Source organism: Aethalodelphis obliquidens, unplaced genomic scaffold, assembly GCF_003676395.1.
Source record: "Aethalodelphis obliquidens isolate GAN/ISIS:26980383/991018 unplaced genomic scaffold, ASM367639v1 scaffold47, whole genome shotgun sequence".
In the NCBI taxonomy this organism is placed as follows: Eukaryota; Metazoa; Chordata; class Mammalia; order Artiodactyla; family Delphinidae; genus Aethalodelphis; species Aethalodelphis obliquidens.
Window position 1 is genome coordinate 4,168,641 of NW_020837991.1, and position 21,170 is coordinate 4,189,810.

General features: G+C 43.2%; 1 protein-coding gene across 1 annotated transcript in view; it reads left to right on the forward strand.

The window, feature by feature from the left end:
* Nucleotides 1-4,495: 4,495 nt before the first annotated feature.
* MAP3K2 (mitogen-activated protein kinase kinase kinase 2) overlaps nucleotides 4,496-21,170 on the forward strand; it is a 93,576-nt gene continuing 76,901 nt past the window's right edge. The window contains exon 1 of the mRNA XM_027082548.1: nucleotides 4,496-5,171. The gene's annotated coding sequence lies outside the window, so the exon portion shown is untranslated. The remainder of the gene's footprint in view (nucleotides 5,172-21,170) is intronic.

A 21,170-nucleotide genomic window follows, 5' to 3' on the forward strand; every position in this document is an offset into this window, starting at 1 on the left:
TGAAAAGAGAGTCCCAAGCATACCCAGCCTCAGACCTTTGTTTCTAATGTCATCCCCCAATCAAAGAAACCAGGGCTCCTTGGAGAAATGGCTGAATCTATGACTGGGTCAGGAAATAGTCAAGATGAATCTGGCACATCTGTGAAGGCAAGAAAGTAAGGGAGTGCTCAAAAAAGTAAAACAAAAACAAAAACAAAACAAAACCCGCACAGTGATGGGGGTATGTCAAAGGGTCACAGGAGTCGATGGAAAGATCTCCTAATGCCCAAATCTGGAGCTACTCGAACAAAATAATGTGGTACTGGGTTATAAACCAGAGTAAAACATAAATGCCTGTGAGTTCATAGTAATGTAAATAAATGACTGTATAAGTAAGTAACTGAGGTAGAAGGGACACATCTCCCACGCAGAAGAATTCTATGGAACTCAGGTCGATACTCTGCACTCCAGGGAGTGGAGCATATCTCCCCACTCCTCAGGTGTGAGCACGGTGCCTCCTCTGCAGAGAGTACGGTATGGAAAGGGGGGCAAAAAGACTGTAGAAACCTGACGAACCAGACCTCAAACAGGCCATCAAGGTCAAGCTCAACAGTCATAAATCATGTGGGTAGGATGTATCCTTGACAGGCTGTGGTGAGAATGGCACGTTACCTCTGTGCTCTGCATCCCCCAAACCCATAAGCCTGGTCTAATCACCAGAAAAGACAGCAGACATACCACAGTGAAGGGATATTCTACAAAACACCTGCCTAGTACTCCGCAGAACTGTCAAGGTCATCCAAAACAAGACAAGTCATGGCCAAGAGCAGCCTCAGGAGGCATGATGACTAAGAGTAACGTGGTGTCCTGGATGGGATTCTGAAACAGAAAAGGGACATTAAGTAAAAAAACTAAGGAAATCTGAATAAAGTATGGACTTTAGTTAATGATAATGTATCAATATTGGTTCTCTAATTGTAACAAATGTACCATTTTAATGTAAATATGAATAACAGAGGAAACTGGGTGTGGGGTATATGGGAACTCTCTGTACTATCGTCTCTATTTTTCTGTAAATCTAAAACTATTCTAAAATTAAACGTTTATTAAAAAGGGGGGGGGCTTCCCTGGTGGCGCAGTGGTTGAGAGTCCTCCTGCTGATGCAGGGGACGCGGGTTCGTGCCCCAGTCTGGGAAGATCCCACGTGCCGCGGAGCGGCTGGGCCCGTGAGCCATGGCCGCTGAGCCTGCGCGTCCGGAGCCTGTGCTCCGCAACGGGAGAGGCCACGACAGTGAGAGCCCGCGTACCGCAAAAAAAAAAAAAAAAAAGAGAGAGAGGGACTTCCCTGGCGGTCCAGTGGTTAGGACTTGGCGCTTCCCCTGCCATGGCCCTGGGTTCAATCCCTGGTCAGGGAACTAAGATCCCGCAAGCTGCACAGCGTGGCCAAAACAAAGCAAAAACAAAAAATGAAGAGAGAGAGAGAGAGAAGAGAGAAAGACGCTTTCCCCTCTTTCGTGAGTGGGAGGTCATAATGTTTGAAGCTGAGGCAGCCATCTTCTGACTGCAGAGATAACAATTCACAGCCCTAACCAACTTTGGACCCATCTATTGGATTTCTGTTATGCGAGAACATAAACTTCACTGTTTAAGCTGTTTTTGGTCCCGGTGTTTTGTTCCATGCAGCTGAATGCATCTCAATCGACATTCTTCAAATCACTTTCACAGCCACTGCTGTGGTTTACACCTTCACCTCCTTACTTATTTAGCCCGCTCCAACACCCTTGCTTTGGCTCTCTTCCTTCTCTGCCTTATCCCCTGCCTGCATCTCTTCCAACACCCCAAGGCCAGCAACTCTTGCCATTCCCTAGACAGGGCATGTTCTTTTACACTTCCAAGCTTGTGCATACTTGATTCCCTCTGCTTGGGAATGCCCACTCCTCCATCCTTATTTCTCCCAGCAAATAAATACCCTGAACCAAGTTTTAGCTCACCGTGTGTGGTGCGCAGGATTCTCCTGTGTCCCTGAAAATTCCTGCCCATTGGTGGACATGGCCTGCATAACCCTGGCTACTGTGAATACAATGAGCTGTACTCCTATGGTTAAGTTATGTTGTAGGACAGTGGGTCTGGGTGGGTCTGGGTGGGCCTGATCTAATCATATGAACTCTTTAAAGGCAGACAGTTTCCTCTGGCTGGTAGCAAAAGTGGAAGTCAGATATTCAACATGTATAGGGGGATCTGGTGTGCAAGAAATCCTCTGCTGTTGGCTTTGAGGATGGAGGGGGTCACACGGCAAGGAATGCCAGTGGGCTCTAGGAGCCCACAGCAAGCTCTGGCTGACTGCCTGCAAGGAAATGGGGACCTCGACCCTACAACCACCAGGAACCAAATTCTGCCAACAACAATGAGGTTGGAAGCAGATCTTTCCCAGGTACTTCAGATGAGCACTCAGCCCAGCTGACATCTTGCTTTCAGCCTGTGATGCTGACCAGAGGACCCAGCCAGGATGCTGTGCAAACTTCTGAACTACAGAACTGCGAGCTAATAAACAGGTGTTGTTTGAAGCCACTAAGTCTCTGGTCCTTTGTTATGCAGCAACAGAAAACAAACACATCATGCCTCCTCTCGCAAGTTTCCCTTCACTCCTTGGGTACCCCTGTGCCATCTTCCTCTCCACTGCTGTGGCACTTCATAAACATCCTGCTATAGGGCATGTCACTCGGTATTATAATGATTTATTTACCAGTCTGCTCTCCTCAAAAGATTCTAAGTTCTTCTAAGTTCTAAGATTCTAAGTGATATATGGGACTACCACTTTATCATCGTAATCCCAGGCACAGAGCAGGGAGGCAAAAGCAAAAAATATTTGTGTGATGAAGGTTTCATCCAGGAAAAGAAGGCCTGAGATCACTAATTTGTAATCATATATACTAAAGTAACCCAGGATGCCAGAAATTTAACGTCTAAGCAAGAGTCTCACCAATGTAAAAAGAGACTGGAGAAAAAGAAAAAAGAGACTATTATCAATGTACACGTGGGGTGTTTCTAAGGAACCAGTGGTGGATGAAGTCCCTGGGTAGGAAAGGAAGGAGTGAGCAGAGGTGTGAAGAAAAATCCATCTCCATCTCTAGATTATTTAGTAAACAAGTATTTATTGAGCGCCTGCTATGTGGTCAGGCCAGGAATTGTTGAAAACAATATAGAAGTTTAAGATTTAAATCCTGTCCAAGCATACTGAGATCCTTTTTTTCTGTGGTCTACCAGGCTTAGATGTTAGAACCAATAGCAATCTTAAAGACTGATTTTATGCGTATGTAAGCTTAAAATTCCTCCACTTCTTAAATTAGTGGGAGCAATCTGCTTTTCTATTTAGCTGTGTATTTTTGAAGTCCTTCAGCATTAGCCCTTCTTTGTGTTGGCTGCCTAATCCTCCGCAGAGCAGATGAACCACTGTCAGCTCAGTCTTATAGTCATTTAGGTTTCCAGGCTTTCCTGTTACAAAAACCTGCCAATGAACATCTCTGGTCCTGCTCCTTTGACAACACCGCTAATGGGTCTGTAATAAAAACTCCACGAAGGGGATCAGATATTTTATTACATAACATCCTCCTCCTCAGTCCCTGCCCCACGGATGCCAGCTCCCCTGCCCTCTAGGGCCCTGAGTTGGGGCAGTTGCTTACCTCTGGATGGGTACCCACCCCAACTTTCGGTCTGGAAAAGTCAGGAAGCGGGTGGGACCCACAACGTACCGAGAAACCAAGCAGATGCTGAGAGAGGAGAAATGGCACAGGAAGTTGTAAGGAGGTATTTGAGGAAAGAAGAAATGGGGAGGGACAGATACTTTTCGGATCAGAGTAGTGTGGGCTAAAAACAATCGGAATGTACGTTAGTCACATCACAGAGGCCTCCAACGCTAGCACGATGAATTTGTATTTTATCCCGCGGGGCGAGAAGGGGTGAAAATGGATTCGGTGAAAGAGATTGGGTTTTAGACCCTGCCACGAGTTCTGGAGGTGGGGAGTCAACTCATCTCTCTGGGCCGAGATTTCCACATCTGTTAAACTGAAAAGGTAATACTTGCTGGGCCGACCTCGAATACATACATGTAATAACTAAACACAAAACAACTATAAAACTTAGAAGGCTGATCTCCAGGGGGGTGGTTTACGGTCAGGTGACAAGCCGACAAAAATTTCGTAAGTCCTTTAGGAAAAAATTCTGAAACCAGATCCAAAAACGAAGAGGCAGATGGCTTTTCGCCTGCAAACGACTTGCCATGGACTCGAAGTGGGTCGCAGCCTCTTCTTGCTCTGCTCCTCCCGCTCTGCCCGAAGCCACGCAGGAGACCCTTTTCGAGGTTTGCTTTGGAATCTCGGCGCCGAGGACTCCCGCAGATGCGAGGGGACCGAGATGCGTGCGCGCGTGTGTGTGCGCGCGGCTCACCCGCCGGGAACCGGTAGCTACGACCTAAGTACAAGGCGGCGCGGCAGCCGGGCCCGGGCCGGGAACCTCCGCACGGCGTAGCGGGCGTGGGCAGCGGGACGTGCGTGGACGCATCCGGCCACTGCGCAGGCGCGGACACGCTCCCCTCGGCCTGCGCGCGGCGCTCCGGGCGGGCGCGCGCCCACGGCGGGTTCCGCTCCCGACAGGCGAAGGGCTGCGCGCGCACGAGCGAGCCGGCCGTGACGTGTGCCGCGCTACGCCCGACGTCACGGGTCCGTGTGTAGTGGCGGCCGGGCTGCCCTCAGCAGCGGCTCCTGGCGAGGGCGGTGCGGCCGCTGGGTGCGGCGTTCGGGGGTCCTGCGGCCCGCGGCGGCAGCGGCAGCGACCACGACCGGGAGGCCTGGCGCTCCCAGCCGCGGAGTCGCCGCTCCCGCCCCTTCTCCGGCCTCGGCGGCGCCCGGCCGCGGCTTCCTCCTTTCCTACCCAGCTTCCCGCGGGCCTTCTGGCCGGGGCGGCGAGAAGCACCGAGGGGCTCCGAGAGGCTCCGGCCGGCCGCCACGGTCCACGCGCCCGGCCTGGGCTCCATGTGAAGGAAGGACGGGCCTGGTCCCCCGACCCGCGCCCGACTCCTCGTGCGCCCCTCCGGCTCCCGGGGGCCCGCAGCCTCCCCCGACCGGGGGGCGCGGTGACAGGCCGCGCGGGGGCGGAGGGGTGGGCCTGCGGCTCCCTATGTCCCGGCGGAGCGGCCGGTACGTGTGCTCGGGCGCGCGCGTGGGGGTGGGGGTGGGGTGGGGGCGGGGGCGGGGGCGGGGGTGCGGGCCGGACGTGGGGAGGGGGCCGCCGCCGGCCTGAGCGCTGCTCCTGGGGCGGAGGTTTCGCTAGGTGGTTGCCTCGCTCCGGGTGGGCGGACTTCTGGCCCCTTGCATCCTGTCCTGAAGTCCAGGTCTGAGCGAACTAGACTGCTGGGCGGTGGAGCTGTCAGACGCGTACTCTGCAGGGCTTTGGGAAGGAAGATTGTCCCTGGTCCTTGGCAGAAGCAGAAATGTTATATGCAGTGAGCGAGCAAGTGCTTGTCTTTGCACTGTTACCGCGTGGTTCGCTAGTGGTTGGGGTCGAGGCCCCTTTCTGTTTACGGACCGTTTAGCTAGCACTTACACTTAATGCGCGCCCGGTATTTGTCGTGCGTTGTTTCACTTCACCTTCGAAGCCCAGTGAGGTGGGTACGTGTCTCCCCATTCTACAGTTGAAAAAATCGAGGCTCAGATTCAGGAACTTGCCCAAGGTCGTGCAGCTTGGTAATCTGGGAGAGTCTTGATTCGAATATGATGTCTTTTTTGTAGAACCGTATTTCTGGGTCTTGCGAAAATAAATTGGTGAGGAAAATGAGAATAGCTGGAAAGTTTCTTCTTGGGAGTGAATTCTAAATACATAGGTAGAGTTCATTTGCCTGTAATGTAGGCTGTTCGATGTGTTTTGCTGCAGTCTAGACAGATGATTTTCTTGGCTCTTCTTTTAAAAAAATTACTTTTAAAAGGTGACTCTATGCACCTTTACCTTTTTTTTGCAGTGGGACTGAATGAGCAGAATTCTTTTCTCTCTTAACAAAAAGAAGAAATAGATTTGGTAAAACTCTGTGTTTCTTGAAAAGTTACAATTTTACTTGTGTAATTCTTGATGCCTACAGGGAACTCGCAGTTGGGTTATTTCCTTGAGATTTCCTTATTGCAAAATTTGTTGCTGGATTATGTGGCAATGGCAACACGCTTAGTAATTTGTGCGTTAATTTGTGCAATATTTCTGAGTAGAGTGTCAAAATTTAATGTGTAGAATATTGTAAAAAGTTATCTTTTATTGGTGTGATTTTTTTCTTTCCTTTGTATGTAGCAACTAATGAGTGTTTATAAACTAATTGAAATTCTCATTTTAACATTGGCCTGTACTGTTTCTTTGGTTATGGTTAGGGAAAAACGAAAGTTCTTTTACATTTCTCTTTACAGAAGAAAGTGTTGATAAATCACTTTGAGTAGTTCAAGCTTCATGCATAGTTGTAAATGTTTAAGAAATCTGTTGATGCCCAAAATTGTAGTACTTTATAATTTCCTTTAGTGTATTATCAGGTTTAAGAAAATTTGTAGTTGAATGTCTTTGTAATGTCTGTAAGAGAAAAGGTCGAATTATATAGTTAAGAAGTGGATGGTTCACAGATTGATTTGTTGTTTGGTTAAAATATAAATGTATGGTGAGTCTTGTTGAATATATCGTTGTAGAATGCTTATCCAGTCATGCTCTCCATGTGTCTCTCTTTTTTTTTTTTTTTGCCGTACGCGGGCCTCTCACTGTTGTGGCCTCTCCCGTTGCGGAGCACAGGCTCCGGACGCACAGGCTCAGAGGCCATGGCTCACGGGCTGAGCTGCTCCGCGGCATGTGGGAGCCTCCCGGACCAGGGCACGAACCCATGTCCCCTGCATCGGCAGGCGGCCTCTCAACCACTGCGCCACCAGGGAAGCCCCATGTGTCTCTCTTGAAAGAAATAACTATTAAAGATTTATCTTAAATAATTGGATTACATTATAGATTCAATCTTTTAAGCAGTGTTTTAGTTGGAACTTTCATTCCTAGTTTACCTTATTGCTACCAAAGGGGTAAACTATATTTAATAGATGCTATATTAAAATGAAATCATGTTTGGTTCTATGCAGTGCCCACAGCTTTGGTTTCAGGTTGATTTTTTTTTTTTTCCCCTGTAGAATCGGAGCTCTTTAGGCTCCCTCCCACCACCACCCCCAAACCCAGCCCCAACTTTTTATTATAAAACAATTTCAAGTACACAGGAAGTTGGTAATATTGAACATCCGTATGATAACTCTCTAGTTTCATTTGTTGACGTCTTGCCGTATTTGTTTTGTGTATAAATATGCGTATATTATTTTTGGTCATACCATTTGAAAACTAAGCTGTAGACATTATGACACTTTACCCCTTGCATCTCCAAAGATAAGGACATTTTCTTACATAGCCAAAATACCATTATTGTTAACTTCCTTAGTTAATACTTTTTCTTGATAGTTAATAGTTTCTTATTGATCATTTTTTAATGTAATCTAGTATCCATCCATGTTTAAATCTCCCCATTTGTGCTGCACGGTCTTTTACGGCTTTTTATACTCAATCCCACCAAGCCAGGATCCCATCAAGTTTTATTCACTGCATTTGGTTAAGTCTCTTTGATCTCTTTGAATCTAGAACAGCCTCACCTCCCCCTTTTACTTATTTTTATTTTTTATTTATCTGTCTGTCTGTCTTTTGGCTGTGCCACATGGTGTGTGGGACCTTAGTTCCCTGGCCAGGGATCGAACCCGTGCCCCCTGCAGTGGAAGTGTGGAGTCTTAACCACTGGAATGCCAGGGAAGTCCCATTACCTCTCTCTTTTAAAATGATGGTTTCTTTTGTTTGTTTTGTTTTGTTTCAGAGATCAAGCCAGTTACCTTATAAAATGAGTCACATTCTGGATTTGTCTGATTTTTTTCCCCTCATGTCATTTAGCATGTTCCTCTATTCCCCCTACACTAACTGTAAGCTAGGTTTAAAGGATTGATTAGTTTCAAATTAAATATTTTGGGCAAGAATAACTACTGGATGTTGCTGTGTACTTTATATTGCTTCCCATCAGGGGATGTATATTGTCAAGTCCTGTTATTTGTGATGCTGAGTTTGATCACTTGGTTATGGGGGTTAAGGTGAGGTTTATTTTCCCCATTGCAGTTGGCAAGTAGTCTGGCATGATAAATTAGCACTCTAGTGCTGGCCTGTTCTCCAGTAATCTTTTGCCTAATAGTTTTATCTATTGCTGATCCTTGTCAAGGTAACTTTTGAATTTCAGTGTTAACAATCTTTTGTTGGTCTATAGATAGTAACAACATCACAGGAATTGTAAAAATCTATGCAGCTATATTAATCAGGTTCTGATTTCTAGGATTTTAAAGATTTTTAATCATGAATTCAAGGTATCTCCTCTTACGAATAAAAGGAAACCTGGCCCGAGAAAAATGGGGAAAATTCAATGCCTGTCTTTTCCTGTACTCTTTCATCTGTCTCAAGGAGTGTGAGTGTGTGTGTGTTTTGTTTTTGGCTGTGCCACGTAGCTTGTGTGGCTTGTGAGGTCTTAGTTCCTCGACAAGGGATTGAACCCAGGCCCTTGGCAGTAAAAGTGTGGAATCCTAACCACTGGACCACCAGGGAATTCCCTCAAGGAGTGTATTTCTTTTCAGTTTTTCTTAGCCAATATTTGTTGCACAGGAATAGCCAGAAATACAATAAAGGGAGAATGACTTTACTAAAAAACGTTTTGACAAAACTGTCTATTTTCTGGTGTAATACAAGGAGCACTGGATTGAGAATCAGAAGATCTAAACTCTAGGCCTAATTCTACCATTCTGTGAAGTGCAAGGATTATAAGTTTTAAAGTTTCACCCTGTATTCTTATGTCATAATGATTGTTAGTAAACATTTGTGAATTTCTGTTAATGAGACATGTTGGTTACATTTAGAGGCAAACCTCACTTTAATTAAGCCACATAGAAATAAATCAACTATGTGTAATATAAATTGAATTTATTTCCCAACGAATTAACTGACATTTAGTAGGTGATTGTTTTAATGAAGGGTTCATAATATAACTTACTTAAGTAACACATTTTCTCATTAAAAGTATGATTTAATTCATGAAGCAAGTTGACATGAAGGTTTTCCACACATCTCTTTTATAAACAGGATGAACTGTACATATGGAAATTAAAAAACTTTTCCCTTATTCTCTAAGCGTTGTGAGAGGTATACCTCTTTATACACACACATTTATAAGAAACATGTCTGTATAATTTCATCTTTTTTTTTTTTTTTTTTTTGCGGTACGCGGGCCTCTCACTGTTGTGGCCTCTCCCGTTGCGGAGCAACAGGCTCCGGATGCGCAGACTCAGCGGCCGTGGCTCACGGGCCCAGCCGCTCCGCGGCATGTGGGATCCTCCCGGATCGGGGCACGAACCCGTGTCCCCTGCATCGGCAGTCAGACTCTCAACCACTGTGCCACCAGGGAAGCCCTAATTTCATCTTTTATCTAGGATATCCCTGGGATTTATTAGGAACATTGGCTGACTTTCTCATTCTGGTTAATCACATATTTGCTTTGTAACATCTCTTGTGTTGTTGCCTTTATTGTTACTTTTGTTGCTTACTTTTTTTGTTATGCATACTTTGTCAGGAGGATAGGGGTAGAATCTTCTTTGGAGTTCCTCTGGTAACTAGCTCATCACCTTTCTTTTAAGTGTTCAAGAGTGTTACACTTGAGATTCATAGTACCATAAATTTAAAAAGCACTGTGGTGTTTATAAACTTCAGAAGTTTTTTCTAGAGTTTTTCCCCCAGTTGTGCAGTTAGTCATTTAGTGTGGACTTTAATTATTAATGATGACCAATTAAAATAATAGTTTAAGATATGATTTTATCAGTATTCTTTTGATAATTCCCAGATTGAGTCCCCTCAGCACTACTACCTCAGGCAGAATGCTCCCTGAGCACTCTGCACCTGCCTCGACCACCCACTGACCGCATTGCACTGTGCACATCTCTGTGCCTTCCACTGGGAAGTTGGCTCTTCAAGGACAGAGGCAGTGTTTTGTTGATTTTGGTGCCCCAACACCGAGCACAATGCCTGTTGCCAAATGTTTATTAAATGAATAGGGAGTTGACAGAAGAGACCTTCTTTCGCACTGTTATAGGAGTCTTAAAAGGTGGTGCCTGCCTGAGTTGAACAGGGTGGGGAAGTTCAATAAAATACTTCCATATGCCCAGGAGAAAATTAAGTATTTGTGAACAGCTCTAGCACAGAGGCAAGGCTGTGGAAAAGTGTTGTTTTTTTAAAAAAATATTTATTTGTTTATTTGGTTGCACCAGGTCTTAGTTGTGGCAGGCGGGATCCTTAGTTGCGGCACGTGGGCTCCTTAGTTGTGGTATGTGAACTCTTAGTTGCGGCATGCATGTGGGATCTAGTTCCTTGACCAGGGATTGAACCCAGGCCCCCTGCATTGGGAGCACAGGGTCTTGCGCCACCGGGGAAGTCCCTTGAAAAGTTTTTGGAAATTATTAGCAGGAGCTAGTGGGAGAATATGAGATAATATTTATTATTTTTGTAAGTCTTTGAGAACAGATCTGCAGTCTAAGGTGAAACCAGTTTTTAATTGTTTCTGTGCTATTGTTAAATAATAGTTAAATACTTCCAACTCGTATTTTAGATTTGTGACTTGAAGGTGCTTCATTATCATTATTTGATAAGTTTGTGATTACTCTTAAGTTTGACTGACTTGGCTACATTTTAATTGTATTTGTGGAGTTTTAAATTAACCCAAAATATTTTGTTCTTTTGTTTTAATATGAAAGAAATGAGACCAATGTCCTCTGCCTAAATTTAAGGAGAATTAATATGATTTATATGATGACTTTAATGTATTTTTAAATCAGTTTAGGCATTTTAAAGTAGCCTGTTGACTGCTTTGTAAAATTAGTAATATTTTATTGTACAGTATGAGATAATGTCAAACTATATTTACAAACTTTCTGATTTGCTTAGACATTAAAAGGAAATGAAAGAAGTAGAAGGTAGCTCAGCCTAGTGTTGATGAAGATTTACTTTGAGAGATGGTGCAACATTAACCATCCGACCTGTGAGCAGTACCTGGCTGCATTCTATTGACTTCACCCCCAAACCACCATGTACCTGCATATATAAATCTTGCCCCATGATATAAGAAAGGATAGATGAGTTATGTGTTCTTAGATCATGTAATATATACTAATCAGCATCTCAAAGTTATGTCCCATAGTCATGGACTGTTGCATACTGCCTTAGGGTTAGAAGGTTTACTCAGGGATGTATCTTGCCTAGTGTTCCTGAAGTGGGTACCACAAACTACAAACTATTTCATGCTGTTTGTTGAACACTGATGGTAGGTAGGAAGCCTGAGGTCAGTCTTAAATCTGCCATTAATTAGAAATAGACTGTGATAAAGTGACTTCAACATTTCTTTTTTTTAAAAAAACTTTTATTTTTAATTTTTGTTTAATTTTGGTTGCATTGGGTCTTCGTTGCTGCGTGCGGGCTTTCTCTAGTCTGGCGAGCAGGGGCTACTCTTCATTGCGGTGCGCAGGCTTCTCATTGCGGTGGCTTCTCGTTGCGGAGCACGGGCTCTAGGCACGTTGACTTCAGTAGTTGTGGTGCACAGGCTCAGTAGTTGTGGCTCACAGGCTCTAGAGTGCAGGCTCAGTAGTTGCGGCACATGGGCATAGTTGCTCCGAGGCATGTGGGATCTTCCGGCCAGGGCTCAAACCCCTGTCCCCTGCATTGGCAGGTGGATTCTTAACCACTGCGCCACCAGGGAAGCCCACTTCAACATTTCTGAATTTGAAAAAGTTACCCTAGTTGATTTCTTAAGGACCTGTCTAGTCTCTGATTCTGTGAGATCCACAACATAATAGAAAATAGTAAAGAGTCAAAAGAGATTTAAGTTTTCTTGGTTAGGAGGTTGTTAAGATGACAACAGTCCAGGGAATGTTAGTTATAGGGCAGCATTTGGAAGATAAATAGCTCTCTTTAAATGTGATTAATTTGTCAGAATGAGATTTTTCCCTTAAAGGTAGTTTATTGCCAAGTACCTTGTGTTGAACTATGATAACCTATAGTAGGCTCTCAGTAAATTCTTGTTGAAAGAGTGACTGAATAACTTCAGGACTGATGCAGTAGACATCAGAATCACTCATAGATCAGTTCAGTGATAAAATCCAGGATAGTAAGCATTGAACCCTAGAAAATAACAGAGAAGAACTACGTTATTCTCATGAATGGGGAGCCAAGACTAGTGAAATACATTTTTTGGAAATACTTTAGCCAAAAGAGAGGGAAGATCTTTCTGGAAAAGCAGGAAAAAAGTATTGGAAAACTTGTACATGCAGTCTTTCATGCCCACTAGAAATTTTAAAATAATTTATGCATGTACTTGGATAAGCCCAAAACGATTACATAAAAGAATGAAGCTTTCTACTTCCCAATGGAAAAAAACATTTGGGACAAATTATACATCAGCAAATTTTTTTTTTCTCAGAATCTTTCTGTATCCTTATTCTTTCTTTCTCCATCCTCACATCTCTAACCAAAGCACAAAAGTACCTTAAGAGTGCTTAGCTTATTTTGTCCTTAGTTAATAAATTGGTATTGGCTTTTGTTAATCTGATACCCACTCTAGTGTTTTCTCTCATGTAAATCTTGCTCTCTTGCAAATGGGAGGATCAAGTAAGGGAGATACGGCTTCTTTAGAATGATGGATACTTCAGCCTGTTTTCAAAGATGGGCAGCTCAGAACCTATAAAAGAAGGCTTGATTGGAGATTATGAAAGGACTGAGTGGCCTAGATTTGGTTATGCAGGAAGATCTCAAAAGGGAAAGTTGCAGAGATCTTGGTCAGTAGATGGGGGGAGGCTTGAGTAGTTGCATGAGTTAGGATTCAGTCACAGAAGAAGAACTGCTATGGTATTATGGAATTAAGGGATTTATGAAAGGAGGAAGACCTTACGGAGTTGTGGGAGAAACTTGGAAACCACAGTCTGTAAGGGGAAATCGGCAGATCAGAGAAGTCACTAATCAGCCTTCCTGAAGCGGTGGTGCAGTGGCCAAGTCAGAGTTTGCAGGTGAATCTGAGAAGCTAGGTATGCCCAGATGCTGGAGTGGGACTGCACAGTAGAGCTGGTGGAAAGTATGGAAAGCTGTTGCCTCTGCATAGCTACCTCTTCTGTGGTCTTTTGTCAGGCTTCTGGTGGTGGGGCTGAGGTTGCTGTTTGGTCAGCAGGGTTGGCAATCAGGAAGAAGAGCCGCATGCAGTACAGGGGAGAGCAGAGACACGGTGCAATCTTCTGGCAACTGTGCATCTAACCATAATCTTCAGAGAGTAATTTCCATCTTTGGCCAGCTCTAACCTGGAACCATGTGGGAAGAGGATTCTGGGAAATGTAGTTTGAACTTAAAAGTTGACATGGTACAAACTGTCACTGCAGGTGAGAGTGGCGGGTGGGAAACCACAGTAGGGGACATGGTAGTTGCGGGAGTCCACAGTGATATTTTATAGATCTAGGTTCCTGCTCCTGTGAGAGAGCAAGTTCTTTAAAATCTCCAGGCCTTTTTCTTCCTCTGTGAAATGGGGACATAATACCTACTTTACAGGATTATTGTGAGGATTAAATGAAATGTTTGTAAAGCATTTAGCAGTGTCAGCACAATGTAAAATATTGTAAATAGTAGCTTTTGTTAGTAGTAGTAGTTGTGGTAGTAATGAGAAGGGATTGAAAAATAGGAAGGGTGTATTTCAAAAGGGAGGGGAGAAGTAGAGCAGATGAGTGGAGATAAGAATGAAGTAGAGGGGCATCCCTGGTGGCGCAGTGGTTGGGAGTCCTCCTGCCGATGCAGGGGATGCGGGTTCGTGCCCCGGTCCAGGAGGATCCCACATGCCGCGGAGCGGCTGGGCCCGTGAGCCATGGCCACTGAGCCTGCGCGTCCGGAGCCTGTGCTCCGCAGCGGGAGGGGCCACAACAGTGAGAGGCCCGCGTACCGCAAAAAAAAAAAAAAAAAAAAAAAGGAATGAAGTAGAATACATGGTTCCTGTACTTGAGAATGTTACAGTCAAGCTGCAGAGAACACATGTAAACATAAAGCATGGTTGGGAAGCTGTTAAGTAAGGTGATATCCTTTAAGAAAAATGACTGCTGTGATAAGTGGAGAGACAGCAAGTGCTGTCATTCCAGGGCAGTTTAGGTTAAGCGGTAATGTATGTGAAATTCCTAGTACACTGGCAGTCCACAGAGGTTAATTATTTTCCACTTCTTATTTATAGAAGGAAAGATGCCCAGATGAGGTGGGTAGGGGAGGCTTAAGCTGGGTCCTTGTTTAGACAAGTAGAAAAAGGGAGGAAGCATTTCAGACAGCAGAAATAGGAGGAGACATGGACAAGGTATGTAGCACTTCATTAACACAGTTTGGGACCTGTTGACTCCACTCTTTGCTTTTGGTAATCTGTTTGTAGTTTCTAAAGATTGTCCGTGTTTGCTCCTGCTTGGGCCAATTGCCCACCTCTGGACCATCAGTTACGGTGTGGGACCACACTGAGCTAATTTGGTGACACTTAGTAATCAGGTGGGTGGTTGGAGGTGGTGGTGGTAGAAGGGACAAGCTTCCAGAAGAAGGCTACTATGGATGAGTCCCTCCTTTCGTTATAGTCATTTGGTATAATAATTCTACCTTGTTATTTTTCAGTTCCTTGAATTAAGCATTTTATTCTTTTAATACAATTAATATTTGTGTAAGTTAACGACGTTTACCAATTATTTCCAGCCTTTGTTCTCCTGGAATCACTTTCCTTCTTCATGAAGTATATCCTTTAGGAGTTCCTCAACTAAGAAGGGTCTGTTGGTGATAAATTACGATTTCTGTTTGTTGGAAATTTTTAGCTCTTATTCTCGAATGACATTTTAGTTGTGAGTGAAAGTCTAGATTGGCAGTTATTTTTCCCTCAGCATTTTGAAGATATTATTCCAGTCTGTTTTCTCTTGTATAATCAGACCTAAAAGGCTGTATGGATATTTTATTAATGATAATTGTTTCATTGTGTTGTTGGAGTATATAAGTGATTTTTTAATGGAAGTATTCACATTGTTTTTTTTTCTTTCTATTTTAATTTTTAAATTCACTGAATGTTTATTGAAAAATCTTAGGCATCAGTAAAATGAGCTTTTAATAAGTTTGTTATCTAGTTTTAGTTGTTCATGTGCACAGTTATTACTAAAATGTTTGACTGCCTTCTCTGTGTTAGCACTGAAGATAAATTGATCATTGTTCCTGTAGTCATAGACTCCATTCTGGTTGGGGAGAGACAGACATATTAGGGTGACCTCATAATTAGTTATCCAAACTGGGCTACTTTTGAGAGTGAAAGCATGCTATTTTAATAATGGTTTTGGAGCAACAAAAATAAACTGGGGAAGACCTGCAAGATGGCAGAGGAGTAAGAAGTGGAGATCACGTTCCTCCCCACAAATACATCAGAAATACATCTACATGTGGAACAGTTCCTGCGGAACACCTACTGAATGCTGGCAGAAGACCTCAGACTTCCCAAAAGGCAAGAAACACCCTACATACTTGGGTAGGGCAAAAGAAAAAAGAAAAAACAGACTAAAGAATAGGGATGGGACCTGCACCTCTGGGAGGGAGCTATGAAGGAGGAAAAGTTTCGACACACTAGGAAGCCCCTTCGCTGGTGGAGATGGGTGGTGACGGGGGGAAGCTTCGGAGCCACGGAAGAGAGCACAGCAACAGAGGTGCAGAGGGCAAAGCAGAGAGATTCCCGCATAGAGGATCGATACCAACCAGCACTCATCAGCCCGAGAGGCTTGTCTGCTTACCCGCTGGGGCGGGTGAGAGCTGGGAGCTGAGGCTTTACCTTCTGAGTTCAGATTCCAGGGAGAGGACTGGGGTTGGCTGTGTGAACACAGCCTGAAGGGGGCTAGTGCACCACAGCTAGCTGGGAGGGAGTCCGGGAAAAAGTTTGGACCTGCCTAAGAGGCAAGAAGAGACCATTGCTTTGGGGTGCATGAGGAGAGGGGATTCAGAGCACCGCCTAAACGAGCTCCAGAGACGGTCGCAAGCCGTGGCTATCAGCACGGACCCCAGAGGCAGGCATGAAACACTAAGGCTGCTGCTGCAGCCACTAAGAAGCCTGTGTGCGAGCACAGGTCACTATCCACACCTCCCCTCCCGGGAGCCTGTGCAGCCCATCACTGCCAGGGTCCCGGGATCCAGGGACAACTTCCCCGGGAGAACACACAGTGCGCCTCAGACTGTTGCACCATCACGTCGGCCTCTGCCACACTTTAACGCCGTCCTGTTTGAGCAAAGAACAGATGCCCTCAGGTGACCTACATGCACAGGCGGGGCCAAATCCAAAGCTGAACCCCAGGAGCTATGTGAACAAAGAAGAGAAAGGGAAATCTCTTCCAGGAGCCTCAGGAGCAGTGGATTAAATCTCCACAATAAACTTGATGAATTCTGCATATTTGGAATACCTGAATAGACAACAGATCATCCGAAAATTGAGTTGGTGGACTTTGTGTGATTTTATCTGTGTAGCTTTGCTTTTACCATTTGTCCTAGGGTTCTGTCTGTCCGTGTTGGTTTTTTTTTCTTTTTTTCTTTTGAAGTATAGTTTTTTAGTGATTGTTATCATTGGTGGATTTGTTTTTTGGTTTGGTTGCTCTCTTCTTTCTTATCTTTTTCTTTTTTTAAAATTACTTTTACTTTGCTTATTTTTATAATTTTTTTATTTTAATAACTTTCTTTTCTTCCTTCCTTCCTTCCTCTTTCTTTCTTTCTTCCTTTCTTCCTTCCTTTTTTCTTTCTCTTCTTTCTCTCTTCTTTCTTTCTTTCTTTTTCTTTCTTTCTTTCTCTTCCTTCCTTCCTTCCTTTCTTTTTTCCTTTCCCTCCTTCCTTCCTTCCTGTTCTTCCTTCTTTTCTTTCTCTCTTTCTCTCCTTCTCTCCTTCTCTTGCTTTTTTTCTTCTCTCTCCCTCCCTCACTCCCTTTTCCTCTGAGCCGTGTGGCTGACAGAGTCTTGGTGCTCTGGCTGGGTATCAGGCCTGTACCTCTGAGGTGGGAGAGCCAAGTTCAGGACATTGGTCCACCAGAGACCTCCTGGCTCCACATAATATCAAACAGCAAAAGCTCTTTCAGAGATCTCCATCTCAACGCTAAGACCCAGGTCCACTCAACGACCAGCAACTACAGTGATGGACACCCTACACCAAACAACTAGCAAGACAGGAACACAGCCCCACCCATTAGCAGAGAGGCTGCCTAAAAACATAATAAGGCCACAGACACGCCAAAACACACCACCAGACGTGAACCTGCCCACTAGAGAGACAAGATCCAGCCTCATCCACCACAACACAGGCACTAGTCCCCTCCACCAGGAAGCCTACACAACCCACTGAACCAACCTTAGCCACTGGGGGCAGACACCAAAAACAACGGGAACTACAAATCTGCAGCCTGTGAAAAAGAGACCCCAAACAGTAAGTTAAGCAAAATGAGAAGACAGAAAAACACACAGCAGATGAAGGAGCAAGATAAAAACCCACCAGACCTAACAAATGAAGAGGAAATAGGCAGTCTACCTGAAAAAGAATTCAGAGTAATGATAGTAAGGATGATCCAAAATCTTGGAAACAGAAAGGACAAGATGCAAGAAACACTTAACAAGGACCTAGAAGAACAAAAGAGCAAACAAACAATTATGAACAACACAAGAAATGAAATTAAAAATTCTCTAGACGGAATCAATAGCAGAATAACTGAGGCAGAAGAATGGATAAGTGACCTGTAAGATAAAATAGTGGAAATAACTACCACAGAACAGAATAAAGAAAAAAGAATGGAAAGAATTGAGGACAGTCTCAGAGACCTCTGGGACAACATTAAATGCACCAACATTCTACTGGGCCCAGTAGAAAAAGAGGAAAAGAAAGGGACTGAGAAAATATTTGAAGAGATTATAGTTGAAAACTTCCCTAATATGGGAAAGGAAACAGTCATTCAAGTCCAGGAAGTGCAGAGAGTCCCATACAAGATAAATCCAAGGAGAAATAAGCCAAGACACATATTAATCAACCTATCAAAAATTAAATACAAAGATTAAATATTAAAAGCAGCAAGGGAGAAACAAAAAGTAACATACAAGGGAATCCCCGTGAGGTTAGCAGCTGATCTTTCAGCAGAAACCCTGCAAGCCAGAAGGGAGTGGCAGGACATATTTAAAGTGATGAAAGGGAAAAAATCCTACAACCAAGATTACTCTACCCAGCAAGGATCTCATTCAGATTCGATGGAGAAATTAAAACCTTTACAGACAGGCAAAAGCTGCGAGAATTCAGTACCACCAAACCAGCTTTACAACAAATGCTAAAGGAACTTCTCGAGGCAGGAAGCACAAGAGAAGGAAAAGGCCTATAATAACAAAGCCAAAACAATAAAGAAAATGGTAATACGTATCGATAACTACCTTAAATGTAAATGGATTAACTGCTTCAACCAAAAGACACAGAGTGGCTGAATGGATACAAGAAAAAGACCCATATATATGTTGTCTACAAGAGACCCACTTCAGACCAAGGGACATATATAGACTGAAAGTGAGGGGATGGAAAAAGATATTCCCTGCAAATGGAAATCAAAAGAAATCTGGAGTAGCAATTCTCATATCAGATAAAATAGACTTTAAAATAAAGACTATTACAAGAGACAAGGACACTACATAATGATCAAGGGATCAATCCAAGAAGAAGATATAACAGTTGTAAATATTTATGTACACAGCATAGGAGCACCTCAATACATAAGGCAAATGGTAACAGCCATAAAAGGGGAAATCAACAGTAACAGAATCATAGTAGGAGACTTTGACACCCCACTTTCACCAATGGACAGATCATCCAAAATGAAAATAAATAAGGAAACACAAGCTTTAAATGATACATTAAACAAAATGGACTTAATTGATATTTATAGGACATTCCATCCAAAAACCACAGAACACACTTTCTTCTCAAGTGCTCATGGAACATTCTCCAGGATAGATCATATCTTGGGACTCAAATCAATCCTTGGTAAATTTAAGAAAATTGAAATTATATCAAGTATATTTTCCGACCACAACATTATGAGGCTAGATATTAATTACAGGAAAATAAAAAATACAAACACATGGAGGCTAAACAATACATTACTAAATAACCAAGAGATCACTGAAGAAATCAAAGAGGAAATCAAAAAATACCTAGAAACAAATGACAAAACACGATGACCCAAAACCTATGGGATGGAGCAAAGGCAGTTCCAAGAGGGAAGTTTATAGCAATACCGTCCTACCTCAAGAAACAAGAAACATCTCAGACCACCTAAACTTACACCTAACGCAATTAGAGAAAGAAGAACAAAAAAACGCCAAAGTTAGCAGAAGGAAAGAAATCATAAAGTTCAGATCAGAAATAAATGAAAAAAAAATGAAGGAAACAATACCAAAGATCGGTAAAACTAAACGCTGGTTCTTTGAGAAGATAAACAAAATTGATAAACCATTAGCCATACTCATCAAGAAAAAAAGGGAGAACACTCAAATCAATAGAATTAGAAATGAAAAAGAAGTAACAACTGACACTGCAGAAATACAAAGGATCATGAGAGATTAATACAAGCGACTATATGCCAATAAAATGGACAACCTGGAAGAAATGGACAAATTCTTAGAAAAGCACAACCTTCTGAGACTGAACCAGGAAGAAATAGAAAACATGAACAGACCAATCACAAGCACTGAAATTGAAACTGTGATTAAAAATCTTCCAACAAACAAAAGCCCAGGACCAGATGGCTTCACAGGTGAATTCTATCAAACATTTAGAGAAGAGCTAACACCTATCCTTCTCAAACTCTTCCAAAATATAGCAGAGGGAGGAACACTCCCAAACTCATTCTACGAGGCCACCATCACCCTGATACCAAAACCAGACAGAGATGTCACAAAGGAAGAACACTACAGGCCAACATCACTGACGAACATAGATGCAAAAAATCCTCAAGAAAATACTAGCAAACAGAATCGCACAGCGCATTAAAAGGATCATACACCATGATCAAGTGGGGTTTATCCCAGGAATGCAAGGATTCTTGAGTATATGCAAATCAATCTATGTGATACACCATATTAACAAATTGAAGGAGAAAAACCGTATGATCATTTCAATAGATGCAGAAAAAGCTTTTGACAAAATTCAACACCCATTTATGATAAAACCCTCCAGAAAGTAGGCATAGAGGGAACTTACCTCAACATCATAAAGGCCATACATGACCCACAGCCAACATTGTTCTCAGTGGTGAAAAACTGAAACCATTTTCTCTAAGATCAGGAACAAGACAAGGTTGTCCACTCTCACCATTATTATTCTACATAGTTTTAGAAGTTTTACCCATGGTGATCAGAGAAGAAAAAGAAATGAAAAGAATCCAAATTGGAAAAGAAGAAGTAAAGCTGTCACTGTTTGCAGATGACATGATACTATACATAGAGAATCCTAAAGATGTAACCAGAACACTACTAGAGGTAATTAATCAATTTGGTAAAGTAGCAGGATACAAAATTAATGCACAGAAGTCTCTTGCATTCCTATACACTAATGATGAAAAATCTGAAAGAGAAATTAAGGAAACACTCCCATTTACCGTGGCAACAAAAAGAATAAAATACCTAGGAATAAACCTACCTAAGGAGACAAAAGACCTGTATGCAGAAAACTGTAAGACACTGATGAAAGAAATTAAAGATGATGCAAACAGATGGAGAGATACACCATGTTCTTGGATTGGAAGAATCAACATTGTGAAAATGACTATACCTCTCAAAACATCTATACATTCAGTGCAATCCCTATCAAACTACCAATGGCATTTTTCACAGAACTAGAACAAAAAATTGCACAGTTTGTATGGAAACACAAAAGACCCTGAATAGCCAAAGCGATCTTGAGAAAGAAAAACGGAGCTAGAGGAATCAGGCTCCCTGACTTCAGACTACACTACAAAGCTGCAGTAATCAAGACAGTGT